The 22,680-nt window shown below is 42.2% G+C and overlaps 1 non-coding gene across 1 annotated transcript; it reads right to left on the bottom strand.

Moving 5' to 3' along the window:
* Positions 1 to 217: 217 nt before the first annotated feature.
* LOC114369063 lies at positions 218 to 324 on the bottom strand. The gene has a single exon (XR_003657524.1). It is a non-coding gene; the product is annotated as a small nucleolar RNA R71 (small nucleolar RNA).
* Positions 325 to 22,680: the final 22,356 nt, after the last annotated feature.

Genomic DNA, 22,680 nt, shown 5'->3' on the forward strand with positions numbered 1-22,680 from the left:
AGACCCGCACAAACATTTGAAGGAATTTCATATTGTCTGCTCCACCATGAAACCCCCAGATGTCCAAGAGGATCACATATTTCTGAAGGCTTTTCCTCATTCATTAGAGGGAGTGGCAAAGGACTGGCTGTATTATCTTGCTCCAAGGTCCATCACGAGCTGGGATGACCTTAAGAGAGTATTCTTAGAAAAAATTTTCCCTGCTTCCAGGACCACAGCCATCAGGAAAGATATCTCAGGTATTAGACAACTCAGTGGAGAGAGCCTGTATGAGTACTGGGAGCGATTTAAAAAACTATGTGCCAGTTGCCCTCACCATCAGATTTCGGAGCAGCTTCTTCTCCAATATTTTTATGAAAGGACTCAGTAATATGGAGAGAAGTATGATAGATGCTGCCAGTGGTGGAGCCCTTGGAGACATGACTCCTGCTGAAGCCAGAAATTTAATTGAGAAGATGGCTTCCAACTCCCAGCAGTTTAGCGCCAGAAATGATGCCATAGTTATTAGAGGAGTGCATGAGGTAGCTACAAACTCAGCTGCATCATCTGAGACTAAGAAGCTTGAAGGCAAACTGGATGCATTGGTTAACTTGGTAACCCAGCTGGCCTTGAATCAGAAATTTGTACCTGTCGCAAGGGTTTGTGGTTTGTGCTCCTCTGTTGACCACCATACAGACCTTTGCCCTTCCATGCAGCAACCTGGAGCAATTGAGCAGCCTAAAGCTTATGCTGCAAATATTTACAATAGACCTCCTCAACCTCAGCAGCAAAATCAACCACAGCAGAACAATTATGACCTCTCCAGCAACAGATACAACCCTGGATGGAGGAATCACCCTAATCTCAGATGGTCCAGCCCTCAGCAACAACAACAACAGCCTGCTCCTTCCTTCCAAAATGCTGCTGGCCCAAGCAGACCATACATTCCTCCACCAATCCAACAACAGCAACAACCCCAGAAACAACCAACAGTTGAGGCCCCTACACAACCTTCCCTCGAAGAACTTGTGAGGCAAATGACTATGCAAAACATGCAGTTTCAACAAGAGACCAGAGCTTCCATTCAGAGCTTGACTAATCAGATGGGACAATTAGCTACACAATTGAATCAACAACAGTCCCAGAATTCTGACAAGCTACCTTCTCAAGCTGTCCAAAATCCCAAAAATGTCAGTGCCATTTCATTGCGGTCGGGAAAACAGTGTCAAGGACCTCAACCCGTAGCACCTTCCTCATCTGCAAATGAACCTGCCAAACTTCACTCTACTCCAGAAAAAGGTGATGACAAAAATTTACCTAACAATTTATGTGCAGGTGAATCTTCTTCCACAGGTAATTCTGATTTGTAGAAGCAGCACATTCCCCCTCTTCCATTCCCTCCAAGAGCAGTTTCCAACAAAAAAATGGAAGAGGCAGAGAAAGAGATCTTGGAAACGTTTAGAAAAGTAGAGGTAAACATACCTCTGTTGGATGCAATAAAGCAAATTCCAAGATATGCTAAATTCTTGAAGGAGCTGTGCACTAATAAGCGGAAGCTTAAAGGAAGTGAACGTATTAGCATGGGCAGAAATGTCTCCGCATTGATTGGTAAATCTGTTCCTCAAATTCCTGAAAAATGCAAAGATCCAGGTACATTCAGCATACCTTGTATTATAGGGAAAAGTAAGTTTGACAATGCCATGCTAGATTTAGGAGCTTCTGTTAGTGTTATGCCTCTGTCTATTTTTAATTCTCTATCTCTAGGTCCCTTGCAGTCAACTGATGTGGTAATTCATTTAGCTAATAAAAGTGTTGCCTACCCCGTTGGTTTCATAGAAGATGTCTTAGTTTAGAGTTGGTGAACTGATTTTCCCTGTTGATTTTTATATTTTGAATATGGAAGATGGATTTTCTCAAGGATCAGTTCCCATCATTCTAGGGAGACCCTTTATGAAAACTGCTAGAACTAAGATAGATGTTTATGCAGGCACACTATCCATGGAGTTTGGTGATATAACTGTTCATTTTAATATTCTGGATGCTATGAAATACCCATCTGATGATCTTTCTGTATTTTGTGCTGAAATAATTGACCATGTTGTTGATGAATACATGACTGATCTTTATTCTAATCTGCATGCCTCTCACTCTTCATGCATTGAGTCTGAAATTATACTTTATCATATGTCTGAATTTGATGCTGAGAGTGAATCTGAGAGTGATATTGATTGCATGTCTGGTGGTGGTGTTTTACCTCTCGAGATTGATTTTATAGAGTCAGATAGGACTAACCATGTTTCAGGAAGTACACATACCTCTCTTACTTTCTTTATGAGGTAAAGGCTGAGAAACCATCTCCTTCTACCACTGTCCAGTCGACCACACCAGAATTGAAGCCTCTGCCATCAAATTTAAAATACGCTTACTTGGATGATAGCAAGAGTTTTCTAGTGATTATATCTGCCTCCCTTGCTGATGAGCAAGAGGAGAAGTTGTTGTCAGTTCTCAAGAAGCATAAGAAGGCTATAGGCTGGACCCTGGCAGACATTCCTGGTATTAGCCAATCCACATGTATGCATCGAATAAATTTAGAGGATGGAGCTAAACCAGTAAGACAACCACAGAGAAGACTCAACCCAGTGATTCTTGATGTAGTGAAGAAGGAGATAACCAAGCTTTTGCAAGCTGGAATCATTTATCCTATCTCCAACAGCCAATGGGTGAGTCCCTTCCAGGTAGTCCCGAAGAAGACCAGCCTCACTGTGATAAAAAATGAGAAGGAGGAGCTGATTCCTACTCGGGTGCAGAATAGTTGGAGAGTCTGCATTGACTATAGGAGGCTGAACCAGGTTACCAAAAAGGACCATTTTCCCCTGCCATTCATTGACCAGATGCTTGAACGCCTGGCAGGTAAATCCCACTACTGTTTCCTTGATGGTTTTTCTGGTTATATGCAAATTACTATTGCTCCTGAGGATCAGGAAAAGACCACATTCACCTGCCCCTTCGGCACTTTTGCCTATAGGAGGATGCCTTTTGGCCTGTGCAATGCCCCTGGTACCTTCCAGCGGTGCATGATTAGTATTTTCAGTGATTTTTTAGAAAATTGCATAGAGGTGTTTATGGATGATTTCACTGTATATGGATCCTCTTTTGATGGTTGTTTGAATAGTTTGGAAAATTTTTTGAATAGATGCATTGAAACTAACCTTGTTCTAAATTTTGAAAAATGTCATTTTATGGTTGAGCAAGGTATAGTTTTAGGCCACATTATTTCCAATAAGGGTATTGAAGTAGATCCTGCAAAAATTTATGTTATTTCACAATTGCCTTACCCCTCTTGTGTGCGAGAGGTGCGATCTTTTCTTGGTCATGCAGGATTCTACAGGCACTTTATAAGGGATTTTAGCAAAGTAGCCCTTCCACTGTCCAACTTGTTGCAAAAGGAGGTGGAGTTTGACTTTAATGACAGATGCAAAGAGGCTTTTGATTGCCTCAAAAGAGCGCTGACTACCACCCTCATCATCCAGGCACCCGATTGGACAACCCCTTTTGAGCTTATGTGTGATGCATCAAATTATGCATTGGGGGCTGTCCTTGCTCAGAAAATTGATAAATTGCCCAGGGTGATATATTATGCTTCTAGGACTTTAGATGCTGCCCAAGAGAATTATACTACTACTGAGAAAGAGCTTCTAGCCATAGTTTTTGCTCTTGAAAAATTTCGATCTTATTTGCTTGGTACCCGCATTATTGTTTACACTAACCATGCAGCTCTAAAGTACTTGTTGAAGAAGGTTGATTCTAAGCCTAGGTTGATCTGATGGATGCTCTGACTCCAAGAGTTTGACTTGGAGATCCGTGATAGGAGCGGAGCACAAAATCTAGTTGTTGATCATTTGAGTCGGATCGAATGTGTATCAAATGCGGATTCACCCATTCGGGATGATTTCCCGGATATATACTGTATAGTATTTCTGACTCTCTTTCTACTCCATGGTTTGCTAACATTGTCAATTATTTAGTTGCCTCTGTTTTTCCTCCCTTAGCATCTAAGGCCCAAAGAGATAAAATTAAAAGTGATGCTAAGCATTTTATTTGGGATGACCCTTACTTGTGGAAATTGTGCAGTGATCAGGTAATTAGACGATGCATTCCAGATCATGAGACTGACTCAGTCCTGCAGTTTTGTCATTCTTCCGCATCGGGAGGTCATCTGAGTGTTCAAAGGATAGCTCGCAAAGTGCTTGATTGTGGTTTTTATTGGCCCACCATCTTTAAAGATGCGTGGAAGATCTGCAGCACTTGTGAGCAGTGTCAGAGAGCAGGAAATACACTTACATGGTGACAACAAATGCCTCAGCAACCTATGCTATTCTGTGAGGTGTTTGATGTATGGGGTATAGATTTCATGGGCCCTTTTCCTGTCTCTTTTGGTTATGTTTACATTCTCCTTGCAGTTGACTATGTTTCAAAATGGGTGGAAGCCAAGCCCACTAGAACTAATGATGCTAAAGTTGTTGCAGACTTTGTTAGGTTTAATCTGTTTTGCAGGTTTGGAGTACCTAAAGCAATTGTTAGTGATCAAGGAACCCATTTTTGCAACAGGACAATGCATGCCCTGCTTAAAAAGTACGGGGTGGTACACAGGGTATCCACACCATACCACCCCCAGACCAATGGACAGGCAGAAATTTCTAACCGGGAAATCAAGAGAATTTTAGAGAAGATTATGTAGCCAAGCAGGAAAGATTGGTGTACCAGGCTTGATGATGCTCTCTGGGCACATCGGACTGCCTACAAAGCACCCATAGGAATGTCTCCTTATCGGGTTGTCTTTGGAAAGACATGTCATCTTCCAGTGGAAATTGAGCACAAAGCTTACTGGGCAGTGAAGACTTGCAACTTCTCTATGGATCAAGCTGGTGAGGAAAGAAAGTTGCAGCTGAGTGAGTTAGATGAAATCTGCCTAGAAGCCTACGAGAATGCCAAGTTCTACAAAGAAAAGACCAAGAAGTTCCATGATAGCATGATAGTTAAGAAGGACTTCATGGTTGGGCAAAAAGTGTTATTGTATAATTCTAGGCTTGGACTCATGAGTGGTAAGTTGAGGTCTAAGTCGATTGGTCCTTTTGTTGTTACTAATGTTTTTCCTTATGGTACAGTTGAGATCAAAAGCGACTCCACAAAAAAGAGCTTCAAGGTCAACGGACATCCAATTAAGCCATTCCTCACGAACCCTTCTTTAGTGGACGTAGTGGTGGAAGGGACTTCCTTACTCCACCCTACTCTTCCTCCACCATGACTTAGGGTGTTTTTCTTTTCTTATCTCCTTCTTTGCTTTTATTACACTTGTCCGATTCTATTTGATGATTTAATTGTTTTTAATCTTTTAATTGTGCTACATTGAGGACAATGTGTTGTTTAAGTATGGGGGGGGGGGGAGTGTTCTTTGGTTTTGCTAGTTTTGTTGGTTTTGTTAATTTGTTAGTTGTGTTAATTTGTTAATGTTGTTAGTTTCGTCGGATTTTTAGTTTAATATTTTGGGTCAATTTTGTGTGCATGTACGACTTTGCATGTTTTTCTTTGAATTATAGGATATGTTCAAGAAATGGGTAATTGTTTTGAAAATAAAAGTTCTTGACATTTTGTGACTAGAAATCCTTGATTCTCCTCTACATGTCATGATAGTTTTGAAAGCTCAATTTGAAAGTGATGAGTTTACCTTTGTGAGAATTTGAGCCATCCATCATCATAATCATTTGGTGTGTTTTGCCCCATTGATTGCTTGCACAATAGCCATGGCTTGATTCTTGTTGATGCTTCCTAATTCACATGCATATTTGGAAATGATTGAGGCAATTTTGTTCTTATAAGCTTCTAGCCAAATGGACTTACCTTGAATTAATTCCTTTGATAGCCCTTTTGAGCCTTGTTTCCCTTTCCTTGTTTTGAAGCTCACTACAAGCCTTAAATGAAAAAACCATGATATCACCATATCCTTAAGGAATTTTGGAGCTTTGGAATTGTTTTGGGAATAAGTGTGGGGGGTTTTTGTTTCATTGGATAACTTGTTTTGTTGGCTATGCTTCATGATGTATTTTGGGCGATACTTGATGTATATTGTATATTGGTTAAATGTTGGACATGCTGAATCAAATGTTGTTTCTCAAAGGCTATAGAGCAAAAAAAAAAAATCGAAAAAAGAAAAAGAAAAGCAATAAAGTTTAGTGAATAAGATCTTAAATGGCACAATAATGATGAAACTCTTGGTTCTACTCTTTATGTTTAAGTTTTATCTTTACTTCTTTTTATTTTCTTATTTTTTCTTAATATGCACTTATTCCCCATTGCTACTCTATTCCTTTGGGATTTAGCCACGTATTCCATATTTTTCCGTACCTTGTCCTTGGTCCCATTACAACCTTAAAAGACCTTTTGATCCTCATGTGCTTGTGTTTATGGGTTGATTGTCAATTTTAGAATCTTGCCAAGTTTATGTGGTGTTTGCTTTCATGGGTGCTTTGAGGGTAAATAGTAGCCTAGACACTTGAGAGATAGAGTGTATATCTTGTGAGGCTTTATCACTTTTCATTCTTGAGCTGATTAACTATTTTGCCATGATTGGGTTGCTTGGATGATTTTCATGAATGTCTTGACTTTTTGGATCTCCTTATGTTAGATGTTACCCATTCCTTTCATTCCTTGATGTTCATTGAGAAATATGTGAATGTTTTTGTTTGTCTCTCTTTGATATCCTTGGATTTTGTTCTTTGTTTCATTTTTCCCAGGAGTGCAAAAGGCTAAGTATGGGGGGTTTTGATGTGCCATCATTTTCTTCTATTTTCTAAACCTTTTTTGCACCATTTTAATTACTGATTGGTCTTAATTGTCAATTAATCAGGCAGTTTTATTATTTGGGCTCATTTAGCTAATTTGATGTTTTTAATCTAATTTCAGGAATTAATGAAACATTGGGCTTAATCCGGATTTTGGTTATGGACTTGAAGAGGGCAAATAAAGCAGCGCTTACCTTAGTTAATTTCTAATCAGGAAATTTCACAATTTTATTTTATTTTATTCAGTGTTTATTTCGTTTTGGGCCAGAGTATTGTAATAGGGCCCAGTGACTTTGAGTGACTCTTTTTAAATAGCAGCCTTGGGATTCGTGCAAGGCTATTCTGTTATGCTATTTTATTATTTTGAGATTTTGTTTTAGGTTTTCACGTTTTTCTGTTCTAAGGCTATTGTTTTCGTTCTTAATGCAATTTTCCGTTTTCTGCTTCTAATTACAATTTCGTTCTTGCTTCTTCTTCTACTCTCATTTACGTTTCTGTTTCATTTACATTTCTGTTCATTTACATTTCTGCTTCATGTTTCATTTGCGTTTTTTGTTTGAATCTATGGAAGGCTAGTTTTTCTGGTGTTGTTTCCTTTTAAGGACGAAGCCCAACTCTCTTTGAGGTTTCGTTTGTAATGTGGTTTCCTGGCAGTTTTCCCTTCACCAGTTATCCCAAATTCGTGAACATTAATCAGTGCACGCTTCGTGTTTGATTAATTGCCTCTGAGCATAACTTGCGTTCATGCTTAATGGACGAAGGGGTAACTGGTGTATGTGGTGCCTAATCACATATTGACCACCCTAAGTTGATTTTCGCTTAGTAAATTGAAATAGGGTTGGATTAAGTGGTTGACTATTAGGGACGAATTCTCCATAACCCAGGATAAGAGAATGGCTTCTGAATCAGAGGAAACAACGAGTTTTTAATATTAGTAGTTTCATACTCCAGTTTACTTGTTCTGCTCTTTAATCACGACACAAACAAACCCCCCCAATCGTTACTGTTACTGCGCAAGTATATTATGAACATTTGGTTTGTCATTGCTCGTTGGGAAACGACCTAGGATCACATCCTAGTTACTGCATTTTCATGTTTATTTGATTCGGGTACGGCCTCGATCAATAGCAAATGAGACTTTTTCGCAGTCTCGGCCAGAACATGCTGACATCTCTTGGAAAGGTGCTGGTGACAATGTTAGTCACTTCATGCTATAGGGCTTTGGGTCTTACGAATAGCAAATGAGACTATTTCACAGTCTCGGCCGAAAGACTCTGACATCTTCAGGGAAGGTGCAGATGACAACGTTCCTCACTGCATGCTAGCGGGCTTTGAGTCTTACGGATAGCAAATGAGACTTTTTCGTAGTCTCGGCCGGAAGACGCAGACATCTCCTAGGGAGGTGCAGGTGACGACGTTAGTCACTACATGCGATGGGGGTTTGAGTCTTACAGATAGCAAATGAGACTTTTTCGCAGTCTCGACCGAAACACGCTGACATCTCTGAGAAAGGTGCTGGTGACAACGTTAGTCACTGCATGCTATCGGGATTTGGGTCTTACGGATAGCAAATGGGACTTTTTTGCACTCTCGGCTGGAAAATACTGACTTCTTTGGGAAAGGTGCAGGTGATGACGTTAGTCACTGCATGTTATCGGGCTTTGAGTCTTACGAATAGCGAATGAGACTTTTTCGTAGTCTCGGCAGGAAGACGCAAACATCTCCGGGAAAGGTGCAGGTGACGACGTAAGTCACTACATGCTATTGGGCTTTGAGCCTTACGAATAGCAAATGTATTTCACAGTCTCGGCCGGAAGACACTGACAACTTCGGGGATGGTGCTGATGACGACATTCCTCACTGCATGCTATCGGGCTTTGAGTCTTACGGATAGCAAATGAGACTTTTGTGCAGTCTCGGCCGGAAGACGCTGACATCTCCTAGGAAGGTGTAGGTGACGACATTAGTCACTGCATGCGATCGGGCTTTGAGTCTTACGGATAGCGAAAGATACTTTTTCGCAGTCTCGGCCGGAAAATGCTGACATCTTCGGGAAAGGTACAGGCGACGACGATAGTCACTAGATGCTATTGGGCTTTGAGTCTTATGTATAGCAAATGAGACTTTTTCGCAGTCTCGGTTTGAAGACGCTTACATCTCTAGGAAAGGTGTAAGTGACGATGTTAGTCACTGCATGCTATCGGGCTTTGAGTCTTACGGATAGAAAATTAGACATTTTCGCAGTCTCGGCCGAAAGACGCTGACATCTCCGGGAAAGGTGCAGGTGACGATGTTAGTCACTGCATGGTATCGGGCTTTAGGTCTTATGGATAGCAAATGAGACTTTATCGAAGTCAGAGCCGGAGGACGCAAACATCTCTGGGAAAGGTGTAGGTCACGAAGTTAGTCACTGCATCCTATCGGGCTTTGAGTCTTACGGATAGCAAATGAGACTTTTCGCAGTCTCCGCCGAAAGACCCTGACATCTCCGAGGAAGGTGCTAGTGATGACGTAAGGCACTGCATGCTATCGGGCTTTGAGTCTTACGGATATCAAAAGAGACTTTTTCGCAGTCTCAGCAGGAAGACACTGACATCTCCTAGGAAGATGCAGGGGACGACGTTAGTCATTACATACTATCGGGTTTTGAGTCTTACGGATAACAAATAAGACTTTTTCGCAGTCTCGGCTGGAAGACGCAGACATCTCCGGGAAAGGTGCAGGTGATGATGTTAGTCACTGCATGATATCGGGCTTTGAGTCATACGGATAGCAAATGAGACTTTTTCGCAGTGTCGGCCGGAAGACGTTAACATTTCCGGGAAAGGTGCAGGTGACGACGTTAGTCACTACATGCTATCGGTCTTTGAGTCTTACAGATAGCAAATGAGAATTTTTCGCAATTTCTGCCGAAAGACGCAGACATCTCTGGGAAAGGTGCTGGTGACAACGTTAGTCACTGTATGCTATCGGGGTTTGAGTCTTACGGATACCAAATGAGACTTTTTCGCAGTCTCGGTCGGAAGACACTGACATCTTTCGGAAAGGTGCTGGTGACGACGTTTGTCACTGCATGCTATCGGGTTTTGAGTCTTACGGATAGTGAATGAGACTTTTTCGCAGTCTCGGCCGGAAAACACTGATATCTTTGGGAAAGGTGCAGGTGACGACGTTAGTCATTGGATGCTATTGGGCTTTGGGTCTTACGGATAGCGAATGATACTTTTTTGCAGTCTCGGTAAGAAAATGCTGACATCTTCGGGAAAGGTGCGGGTGATGACTTTAGTCACTGCATGCTATCGGGCTTTGAGTGTTACGGATAGCAAATGAGACTTTTCCGCAGTGTCGGCCGGAAGACGCTAGCATCTCCGGGAAAGGTGCAGGTGACGGCGTTAGTCACTACATGCAATTGGGCTTTGAGTCTTACGAATAGCAAATGAGACTATTTCACAGTCTCGGCTGGAAGACTGTGACATCTTTGGGGAAGGTGCAGATAACGACGTTACTCGTTGTATGCTATCGGGCTTTGAGTCTTACGGATATCAAATGAGACTTTTTCGCAGTCTCAGCCGGAAGACGTTGACATCTCCTAGGAAAGTGCAGGTGATGACGTTAGTCACTGCATGCTATCAGGGTTTGAGTCTTACGGATAGCAAATGAGACTTTTTCGCAGTCTCGGTCGGAAGACGCTGACATCTTCGGGAAAGGTGCTGGTTTCTGAGAATCACTTTAAATTGGTGAGAAAAATTGTTTCCGTGAAGAAAATCTAAGTCGAGGCGCTTCCGAGATGTTTTTGTGGGTGGTTTTGCGAGGATTTTCCGCCATTCTTCGTTTGTTCTTCGTCGTTCTTTGGTCTTCAACCAGTAAGTTCCCGAAATCGAATTTTTCAATTCATTCTATGTGCCCTTAGTGGTCCTCATTTGTTTCGTGTACTTTTATTTTTATTTCATTTACTTTCTGTACCCCCTTTTGACGTGCTTTAGTCATTTATTTAAGTCATTTTCTCGCCTAATAAAAAATAAAATAAATTTCCACTGATAATTTGAATTGTAACATCTTTTAATTTCTGTTAAAATGAAATCCGACCGTTCGGTCATGCCTTAACCACGTTTAAAACCAAAAAAGAGGCAAAATAATAATATAATAATAAAAAAATATCTTTTAGTAAAATAATCAAAAAAATCAATCGGACGTTTTTTTCTTTGGGATTTTTTCTTTCTTAATCGAATTGACCAATAACCAAAGTGAAACTAAGGTTAAAATCAATTCATAAATCAAATTTTTGTCATCACCTAAAAAAGCCATTTTTAAGGTCCAACGCCTTAAAATGGTCTTTTCCGCTTTTATTGGTTAAACGTAGATCTCTAAAGAAAGCCTTAAAACAACACGTAGCATTATTACCTCTTTTCAAAAAATAGCAAGAGATCATTAATGGTCCAACGCCTTAAATGACCTTTCATTCAATAAAAACGTATTTTGCAAAAAAGATAAAAACAATTTAACCAATGTTTGGTTCTCAAAGAACTACGTAGGTCTGATTTCCTTATCCCAATTGAGGAATACAAAGGAGTAAGGGAAACACTCTCGTCGACCACAAAAAGATAAAAATATAAAAAGGCATAAAAAGATATAAGAACGTAAAAAAGGGAATATAACATAAATTGAAGTCATATTTGCGCATTTGATTAAAGGCTGCCGTCTTTTGCGACGGACATGTGGGGTGCTAATACCTTCCCCGTGCGTAAATACAACTCTCGAACCTTTCACTTAAAGTTCGTAGACCACGTCTTTTCCAGTTTTTCCGACATTTTCCTCAAATAAACATTGGTGGCGACTCCGCGCGTATTCCTTTCTTGGAAGACGCACCCGTGAGTCTCACGTCGCCCTCCCGTCGAAGGGTAGGTTGCGATAGTTGGCGACTCCACTGGGGACTGTTTTTAGAGAGTTAGGCCATTTAATCTTGTGCAATGTTTTATCATGACTTTCTCCTTTGTTGGTTTCCCTTTATTTTTCTTATGTTCTTTTATATATAACTCTTTGATGCTTTTAGTGCGTTTTAAAATGTATGCATGAGGTAAATATTTATTCATTTGATGCACACAAACACCAACACTATTTGCACACACGGTGAGTTGAAAAAGGGCCCTATACCCGGGTTCATGGGAACATAAGGAGTGGAGGTGAATCTGTGATCATGTTGGGTCTCCGACTTGCTTGACTATAGTGAACCCTCATCTAGAGTTTTTTTCTTTGATAACATATTGCTGCTAGTAGTCCCTACTGCTGCAATATGTTCTTCGAAGGGGATGATACCTCTAGAGACCATCAAGAGAGATATGACCACCTTGGGAATTATCACTAAAAGCCCTTTTAGCTCCCTCCCGTGTAGGTTCCTAAAATAGGGGCACGAAGCAAACACGCTGCGTGCCATTTTTTCACACTGCCATGCATGTAGTCCTAAGTGTCATGTACCCCTTTGCTTATATTTGTTTGTGAATATTGTTGTACTATGTACATCCCCATGTTGTGCCTTTCGCATATGCATCATACACGAGTTCTGTCTTGATCCCCTCTCTTTGGCAAACCAACGGAGGGTCCGTGTCACCTTCTTAAATACATACGTTGGGCACCGTGCTACCCCAAGACGTTGTATCTAAGAAGGAGACAATTTCCCAGGCTCCCGTATTCATAAATTGCATCTGTGTCATATGCATTTCTTCATGCATTCATCCATTCCACCCATGATAGATGTCGGAGTTTTGATTCGCACTGGGTTTTTTGTTTCCCTTTAGTAAACATGGGAACAAATCAAACTGGCAAAAGGTTTTATCAAGTCAAGATTAAGGGCCTAGATATCACCAGCATTAAGGAGTTGGGGCGGTTGATGGGACCTCTCCAAATGCAAGCCTTCCGCAAGGCGTAAGGAAATATCTTAGATTTGACCATAGTAGAGATATCCACAGAAGCCATTGTATCACTCACCCAATACTATGACCAGCCCTTGAGATGCTTCACGTTTGGAGACTTCCAATTAGTACCGACTGTTGAAGAACTTGAGGAGATTCTAGGATGTCCTCTTGGGGGAAGGAAACCGTATCTTTTCTCCGGATTTCTTCCCTCATTGAGCAATATTGCAGTTGTGGTCAGGGATTCGGCGAGAGGATCGGATCGTGTAAAGCAAACTCGAAACGACATAGTGGGCCTACCACGGAAGTACTTAGAAGAGGAGTGGATCCCGTTTATGGACGTATTAGCATTGCTAATCTTTGGGATTGTCCTCTTTCCAAACATGGATGGTTTGGTGGACCTAGCCACAATTGATGCTTTCCTTGCATATCACCATAGCAAAGAGAGCCCAGTGGTAGCTATCTTGGCGGACTTATTTGACACATTTGACCGAAGGTGCAAGAAGAGTGGTGCACGGATCGTCTGTTGTTTACCCGTTCTTTGTGTATGGTTGGTTTCGCACCTATTCCAACAAGACATAAGGCATCCATGTCCACTACGAAGCCATCGCTCGTGTGTCGAAAAGAGAGGAGTAGATTGGGACCAACACTTGGCTGGGATAGGAGGCAGAACAATCAACTGGTTTCCTCGATGGAAGGAATGAAAGGAGGGAGTTCTCTTCTCATGTGGGGACTACCCAAACATCCCGTTAATAGGAACGAGGGGTTGCATTAACTACAATCCCGCACTTGCTATAAGATAGTTAGGGTACCCCATGAGGGGAGCACCGACGGAAGAGAGCCTCTCTCCTTTCCTTGTGAGAGATTTCGGTGCGCAAAGTTTCAAGGTTATACAAAGAGTACATAAGGCGTGGGAAGGCCCGTTAAGGAAAGATAAAGAAGTTAAGGGCATCCTTAATAGCATCATCGGTGGTTATCATGAATGGCTGAAAGTTCGTACACGAGGGTTAGATTGGCTCTCCAAGTTGAAAATTATCAAAGAGGAGAGCTTCGAAGCTCCAGAAGAGGATGAAGAAGTTCAAGCTCTAAAAACAGAACTAGGAAAAGCAAGACTTGCCAAAGAAAAATTCAGGTTGGTCGCTACAGACGTCCGGAAAAAGTGTGTCGGGTTACAAGAAGAAAATGCAGCTTCCGCAAGAGCCCTTGAACAAGAAACCAAGAGGGCTCGCAAGGAAGAGCATGGCCGTGACAAATTTCGTGGAGCTTTATGGGGCAGCAACAGTGAGCTCAAGCTTCGAAGGGAAGAGAGAGACCAATCATGAGCACATAGCATGGTCTTAAAAGAGGAGTTAGCTGCTTGCTCGAGGTCCAAAAGAAACTTGTCTCAGCGTTTATGCGAGACAGAGATAAGCATGTTAGCCATCGTCAACAAGTACCAAGAAGAACTAAATCTTGCCATGGCCCATGAGCATAAAGTGGCAGACGAGTATGCCCAAGAGTACATGGAAAAGGAGGCTAGAGGACGGGTGATCGACTCGTTACATCAAGAGGCAACAATGTGGATGGACCGATATGCTCTTACCTTGAACAGGAGTCAAGAACTTCCTCGATTGCTACCCAAGGCCAAAGCGATGGCGAACACCTACTCTTCCCCCGAGGAGATCCACGGACTTCTCAGCTATTGTCAACATATGATAGATTTAATGACCCATATAATTAGAAACCGCTAGGAAGTTTGTACAGTCCCTCAAATCTTGACTAGTTATAACTTTCTGAATAAAATGAGTTTATCCCATGTTTTTACTCCAAAGATCGGTGCGAATCAAATCACTCCCGTATTTTATCTCTAGCATGCATTCATTTTTTACCTACTCCTCACGTTTGGTTTTTTAGGAAAAACACCATAGTTAAACGCGCCCCAAGGCCTCCCTATCGCACCAGATGACATGTCGGCTTTGAAAGAGCAAATGGCTTCCATGATGGAGGCCATGTTAGGAATGAGACAACTCATGGAGAAAAAACGTGGCCACCGCTGCCGCTGTTAGTTCGACTGCCGAAGCAGACCCAACTCTCCTAGCTACCGCGCACCATCCTCCCCCTAACGCGGTAGGACGAGAAAGGAGCACACTGGGGCACAACAACAACCCCCATTTGGGATACAACCGGGTGGCTTACCCTTATGGATTACCGCCTAATTACACGCCGCCAGTCATGCATGATGAAGCGGGTCATGTCTCTTCCCCCGTCCTTGAAGGGGAGCCCCCTCGACAGCCCAACGAGGTCCACGAAGATCATTGAGAGTATGCCCAAGGGGATGTCGATTTCTACCCCCCGATCCCCGTCAAGGGGCCGGCACCCAACACATTGCCTCAGCACAACCTCACTCATGCATACGCATACACATGCATATTTTGTGATGACAGGAGCAGAATCGTCTTAGGCAGTGGTCAAATGTCGGGATGGGGCTAAAGTCAGAAATCAATCAAGGTAAAACGGTAGTGCGGCCACAGTTTGTTGCACGATGTCGTTTCCTACTTTCAGGTACTTAGGGACGGACACGAGTAGAGGCTAGGGTCACAACGGATAGATCGTCGTCCCTTGCCCGGCTCTGGACAAACGAAAAGCGCTGCTGGGAGGTAGCCTAGTATCCTTTAAGTTCCCAATAGTTATTACTATTGTATCTTTAAAGTAAATATTGGATGCCAGATCTACCCTAAGGGGGTTCGAGTAAGTGAACGCCGACCCGTGGGAAGCCGTACTTATTTCTTCCCTAAAAAAATGCAGGTTAGCTCGCCTGGGCGAGCTGAGCTCGCCGGGGTGAGCAACCCCTGCACGAGGGTGGTTAAAAAGGGGGAGGGGGAAGTTTTCTGCACCCAAAAACTCTCCCCCCCCCCCCTCATTCAAAAAACGAAAGCTACGGGATTCACGAGTTTTGCAGCCCTAAGTCACCATTTTTGTGTTTTTGCTTCCATTTTTGCACTCTTGCTCACTCTCTACAAGTAAGTTCACTTTCCCTTGATTATTTGGCTCTCCATTGATGTGTTTTAGTGCTTTAGTTGCTCATTTTTTGCAAAATTCGTGAAGCAATTCATATGTGAATCCATGATAGTTTGCTTGAATTGGGGGGTCATAGAGGATGGTTGTAGGCCTATTCTATATTCTGAAATGCATGGGCATGTTGCATTGCCCCAGTGCCTCATTTTTTTATGTCCAAACATGCGCCCACCAAGTCTTCGATGAAATGCCTCAATGGCATTTGTGCATGATTTTGTGAAACATAGCTTGTGGAACGAATTATGCACATATGGCTGCCATTGTGAGTGTGTGGGCAGTTTTGTAGAAGCTAGACTAAAGTGCCAAAAGCATGACTTACGCCTAGGAATCTAAGTTTTTGGTTTTGAATGTAAAAGATGCATGAATATTAGAACATGTTTGTGAGGTTTTTGACTAGAATTTGAATTTGCTGCCTCATGAGGAGTACCTTGCACCTAGGTAGCATGAAAAATACCTTTCAATAGTATGTATATATGTTGAATATATAGCATGAAAATTCCTTGCAAAGTTTGTGAATATATAGCAAAAAATACCTTTCAATAGTGTGTATATATGTTGAATATATAGCATGAAAATGCCTTGCAAAGTGTGTGAATATATAGCTAAAAATGCCTTTCAAAATGTGTATATGTTGGATAGGTAGTGTAAAAATGCCTTTCAAAATATGTATATTTGTGAGTAGGTAGCATAAGGATCCTTTCAAAAGAAATGTGCATGTATGTGGGATGTAGCAGGAAAATGCTTGTCAAAAACATACGTGGATATGTGTCATAAAATGCCTTTCACAAAAAATATTGTGTGTGTGTGTGTGTGTAAATGCATGTATATAGGTATGTGTCATAAAATAGCACATGCCCCAATATGATTGTTTTGTAAAGTGCATGTTGACACTCGCACCATATAAGTGTTGTTTAGCTCTTGTTTGTAATGATTGGTATTTCCTTGTAAATTAACTTTCCAAATGTTTGTCCTCGCAGGAAATGGCTCTGAAAAAGCTTTCCGCGAAGAGATCTAGGAGGGACGCCGCGGCTGAAGGGACCAGTGCCACCCCCGAGTTTGATAGCCACCGTTTCAGGAGCGCCGAGCACCAGCAGCGCTTCGAGGCCATCAAAGGATGGTCGTTCCACAGAGAGAGACGTGTCTAGCTCTAGGACGATGAGTACACAGATTTTCAGGAGGAGATAGCTCACCGACATTGGACGTCGCTGGTGACTCCCATGGCTAAGTTTGACCCTGATATAGTCCTGGAGTTTTATGCTAATGCTTGGCCCACAAAATAGGGAGTGCGAGACATTCGGTCATGGGTGAGGGGTCAGTGGATTCCCTTTGACGCAGATGCCTTCAGCCAGTTCTTGAGTGACCCGCTAGTGTTGGAGGAAGGCCCGTAGTGCGAGTTCGGTCAAAGGAGGAACAGGGCCGATGGGTTTGACGAGGAGGCCATTGCCCAGCTGTTATCCACACCGGGGCAGGATTTCGCCCGGACCGCTACAGGGGGCGGGTGCGGATCATGTGCACCAACATGACCACCTTGACCCAGATGTGAATGACATTGCTGCTCAGCAATGTCTTGTCTAGTGATAATAACTCTAATCTCCCTATGCCGAAGTGTCCGCTGGTGTATGCCATCCTGGCACGGATGAGTGTCCACGTGGCTCAGTTGATTGCTGACGCCATCTATTTATTTGCAGGTATGCCACCCACCAGGCACCCTCTAGACTCGGATAAGTCTAACAGGGCCCTAGGGTTTCCGGCATTGATCACGGGCCTCTGCCAGTCATTCGGGGTTCCCGTCACCCCTAGTAAGGTGATCCGATCGCTGATCACCCGGGCCTTCATTGAGAAGTATTGCATGCCTAGGCAGGTGCAGGATGATGCACCTCAAGCCGCAGACGTATCGCTACCACCTCATCAGGCTGATCCCGCTAGGTCACTAGGCATGGAGCGTTATCTACAGCAATTGGTTCGCCAGCAGGCGGCCAACCACCGAGGGCAGGTGTAGATACATGAGTGTCTTTACCAGCTCAGCCTCAGTCAGCAGGGGCAGGGTTTCGCTCCTTTTGCGTGCCCTACTCCAGAGCAGTTTAGGGCTGAGGTCGCATAGCCCGAAGAATTGCCTGACGCCCATGCAGGGGAGGCACCTGCAAGATCCCCCGCCGATGCAGAGGAGGCCCGCATGGATGAGGAGATGACGGACTTGCTCGGTTTCTTGGGAGGAAGCGGAGCCCCGTGACCGAGGTCACCGCACCTTTTTATTGACATTTTTCTGTTAGTTTGCTATTGATTTTTTCTGTTATTGTCTATATTGCTGTTGACATTACTATTTTCTGTTATTGTTCATATGGTTACTAACATTACTATTATTATTGTTCGTTTATGTTAGGAAATTTTGGCTTTATGGCTCTCAGTTATTTCGTCACCGTTTTTGCGACTTACCATTTCATGCGTTTTTCGTTTACCTTGTGGTTAGACGTAAGTAGGTAGTGTGCGCCCTTGTCTGCACGACCTTTTCAGAGAGAAAAAGAAAAAAAAAAGAGAGGAAATGAACAAATGATAAATAACTTAAAAAAGAAAAAAAGAGGAAAAGGAAAAGAGAACAAGTAAGAAAAGAAAAGGAAGGGAGAAAAAAAAGAAAATAAATAAAAATAAAAAGTTGTCTAGCTAAAAAAACAACATGCTTGTGAAAGGAGATAACTTCTAACTTTTCTTTGAAAAAAATTCATTGATCATAACCAGTTTTTGAAAAAAATGTGTATACATTTGAAGGGTAAATGCTGTGAAAGTTTTTCTGAACGCCCAAAAATGGTCTCGGATGAATGCACAAGTTGATAAAAGAACATATTTTGGAAACACTAGGTTGACTAAAATAGAGAAAATGAATCCTGAGCCCTTGTATCACATAACCATAAAAGTTTGATGCTTGAGTGTCCACGTAGGTGCATGCATGACCAGTTTTGCGTAAAATTTCCTAATCATCATTGTTGCATTTGTGTCATGGAATTAATGTGGGACATCCCTTTTATCCCTGGACCGCTGGCCAAACCCACGCCCTGACATATGTCATGTCCAGCTGTTCTACAAACCTTGAGCCGAAATCCCAACTTACCATAAACCTTGACCCAAGGTGAGAATGTCCATCCTTGCTCTCGGAAGAAAACAAAAAAAGAGGAAAAAAAAGGAAAAAAAAAAGAAAAAAAAGGGAAAAGAGGAGAAAATTCCCAATCAAAAATCGGAAGAAAACAAAAGAAAGAAAATTCCCGATCAAACATCAGAAGAATACAAAAGAAATATACAGAAAGGTCTTTGGACCAGACAATATCTGAACAATGCAGAATTGTCACCAAGTAAAAAAAAAAAAAAGAAAGGAAACCACGACCTAAAGTGGTCCTCTCCCTTTGATTGCCAACCAAAATCCTGTGCGCTAGCGACTTTCTCGCCCCGCACTAAACAAAAACAGAAAAGGAAAAGGCAAGAACACTCAAAGCCGCATTCCCCACAAGAAAACAAACCATTCCCAAGAAAAAGTTCTATTGATCCATGATCACGCATGTAATCTTTGATTTGATAGGAAATGATTTGCAAAATCAAGTCATGTCATATCTATGGTTTGGAATTAGGACGAAACACTTACCTGTGTGAGATTGATACACTTTGAGTGATTTTCTTCAATTTTTGTTGAGCCTAGTCTTTCCTTTAAGTGGTCATTTTGAAACGAAATGCTAACATCAAAATCTCATTTATGGTTATGAGAAGATTTCATCAGCATACTCTCCTTCCCCGGTAGACACATTGTTTTTCATCCAAAAAGCATATGTTGCTCTGATTAGTTGGAAGTTTTGTCTTTTTACTAAAACATGCTCGCATTTCAGTAAAGAAAACACCGAGACTATTTTAGTCTCACAAGTTATCCAGAACTACGTAGGTCTGAGTTCCTCATTGAGGATACGTAGGAGCAAGAGTCTCGCTTTTGTCGGCCGCCCCACAATCTCTGTCATACTGACCTTGGGGTCATGTGACATGCAAAGACAAATTATGGTCATTCCGCTCACCTTTTCGCCATTCAGACACAATCGTGTCCAAAGCGCTCACCTTTTCGCCATTCAGACACAGTCGTGCCTGATGGCACACGGAGACAAATTATGGTCATTCTGCGCCCTTTTTTCATCCAGAGGCGGCGGTCCCGATGACATGCGGAGACAAATTATGGTCATTCTGCTCACCTTTTCGCCATTCAGACACAGTTGTGTCCGATGGCACGCAGAGATAAATTAAGGTCATTCTGCGCCCTTTTGTCATCCAGAGGCGGCGGGCCCGATGACATGCAGAGACAAATTATGGTCATCCACACGCTTTTGCTATCTGTAAGACTCGATGAGTGATAAATGCGTAGAGATAAATTATGGTCATTTTGCGCCCTTTGTCATTCAAGAGCAACAAGTCGAGTGATAAACGCGCACAGACAAGTTATGGTCATTTTGCGCCCTTTGTCATTCAGGCACAATGAGTCGAGAGGTGGGCGGAGACAAATTATGGTCATTCCCTTCACACCTTTTCGTCGTCTAGAGGCGATCGTCTCCGGTGGCACGCAGAGACAAATTATGGTCATTCTGCGCCTTGCCTCCCAGGCTGGATCGAGTCCGAAGACACGCAGAGACAAATTATGGTCATTATGCGCCTTGTGTCAACCAAGAGGAACGAATTCGACAGTATCAGGATGATATTGGTCGTTCGGTACTGATCATTTTTTGAAATTTTTGCAGGTTCCGCTGGCAGGGAGATTGACTGGCCAAATGGTGTTTCGCTCGAACGAAATTAGTGTCTTATCTTTACTTCCCTTTTATCTCTGATAAAAGACAAGTAAAGAGGGGCAACTGTCATACCCAAATTTCGTCCGGGGACCATCTATTTGTTGGGATGCGACCCTCGTTAGACCACTGCGAGGTACTTGGCACCCATCGTTAGGCAATCCGTGAAGTTCCGTGACATGCCGGAAGTCAAAAGAAAGCATTGTTGCACAATCCGTGAAGTTTCGTAACATCCCGGAAGCCAAAAAAGGGATGATTACGTAATCTGTAAGGTTTCGTGACATTACGGAAAGAAAACAAGTATCGTTATGAAATTCGTAAAGTTCCATAACGTTACGGAAAAAGAATCAGCAAAAAAAGGCAGGGGGTGTATTTAGTAAACAGGGGGTGCAAATAGCAACCAGGCCCACTTGGGCCTTCCAGGAAGTTCCTCCAGAAGGCAGTACGTTCTAGGGGAAGCAACCTAGGTCGCCTGGGCAAGCAAGGTGGCAAGCTTCTCCCTCTTTTCCCTTTAAATAGGGGAAGGAGGGAAGAACAAAAATGTTCAACCCCAATGGTATCTGAGAATCACTGAAAATTAGTGAGAAAAAATTTTTCCATGAAGAAAATCCAAGTCGAGGCGCTTCCGTAACGCTTCCGAGACGTTTCCGTGGGTGATTTCGCGAAGATTTTCCACCGTTCTTCGTCGTTCTTCGGTCTTCAACCGGTAAGTTCCCAAAATCGAACTTTTCAATGCATTCTATGTACCCTTAGTGGTCCTCATTTGTTTCGCGTACTTTTATTTTTATTTCATTTACTTTTTGTACCCCGTTTTGACGTGCTTTAGTCATTTATTTAAGTCATTTTCTCGCCTAATAAAAAATAAAATAAATTTCCACCATTTAAATTGTAACATCTTTTAATTTTTGTTAAAATGAAATCCGACCGTTCGGTCATGCCGTAACCATGTTTAAAACCAAAAAAGAGGCAAAATAATAATATAATAATCAAAAAATTATTTTTTAGTAAAATAATCAAAAAAATCAATCGGACATTTTTTTCTTTGGGATTTTTTCTTTCTTAATCGAATTGACTAATAACCAAAGTGAAACTAAGGCTAAAATCAATTCATAAATCAAACTTTTGTCATGACCTAAAAAAGCCATTTTTAAGGTCCAACGCCTTAAAATGGTCTTTTCCGCTTTTATTGGTTAAACGTAGATCTCTAAAGAAAGCCTAAAAACAACACGTAGCTTAATTACCTCTTTTCAAAAAATAGCAAGAGATCATTAATGGTCCAATGCCTTAATGTTTTCTCTCCTTTCAAAAGAATCGAAAGATTGTTTAATGATCCAACGCCTTAAATGACCTTTCATTCAATAAAAATGTATTTTGCAAAAAAGATAAAAACAATTTAAGCAATGTTTGGTTCTCAAAGAACTACGTAGGTCTGATTTCCTTATCACAATTAAGGAATACGTAGGAGCAAGGGAAACACCCTCGTCGACCACAAAAAGATAAAAATATAAAAAAACATAAGAACGTAAAAAAAGGAAAATAACATAAATTGAAGTCATATTTGCGCATTTGATTAAAGGCTATCGTCTCTTGCGACAGACGTGTGGGGTGCTAATACCTACCCCGTGCATAAATACAACTCCCGAACCTTTCCGGTTTTTCCGATGTTTTCCTTAAATAAACGTTGGTGGCGACTCCGCGCATATTCCTTTCTTGGAAGACGAACCTGTGAGTCTCGCGTCGCCCTCTTGCCGAAGGGTAGGTTGCGACAGATAGCAAATGAGACTTTTTCGCAGTCTCGGCTAGAAGACGCTGACATCTTCGGGGAAGGTGCAGATGATGACGTTTGTCATTGCATGCTATTGGGCTTTCAGTCTTACGGATAGCAAATAAGACTTTTTCGCTGTCTCGGTCGGAAGAGGCTGACTTCTCCAGGGAAGGTGGAGATGAAGACGTTAGTCACTGCATGCCATTGGGCCTTGAGTCTTACGGATAGCAATTGAGACTTTTTAACAGTCTCGGCCAGAAGACGCTTACATCTACGGGGAAGGTGAAGATGATGACGTTAGACACCACATGCTATGGGGCTTTGAGTCTTACGGA

The sequence above is a fragment of the Glycine soja genome, chromosome 9 (genome assembly GCF_004193775.1).
Source record: "Glycine soja cultivar W05 chromosome 9, ASM419377v2, whole genome shotgun sequence".
In the NCBI taxonomy this organism is placed as follows: domain Eukaryota; kingdom Viridiplantae; phylum Streptophyta; class Magnoliopsida; order Fabales; family Fabaceae; genus Glycine; species Glycine soja.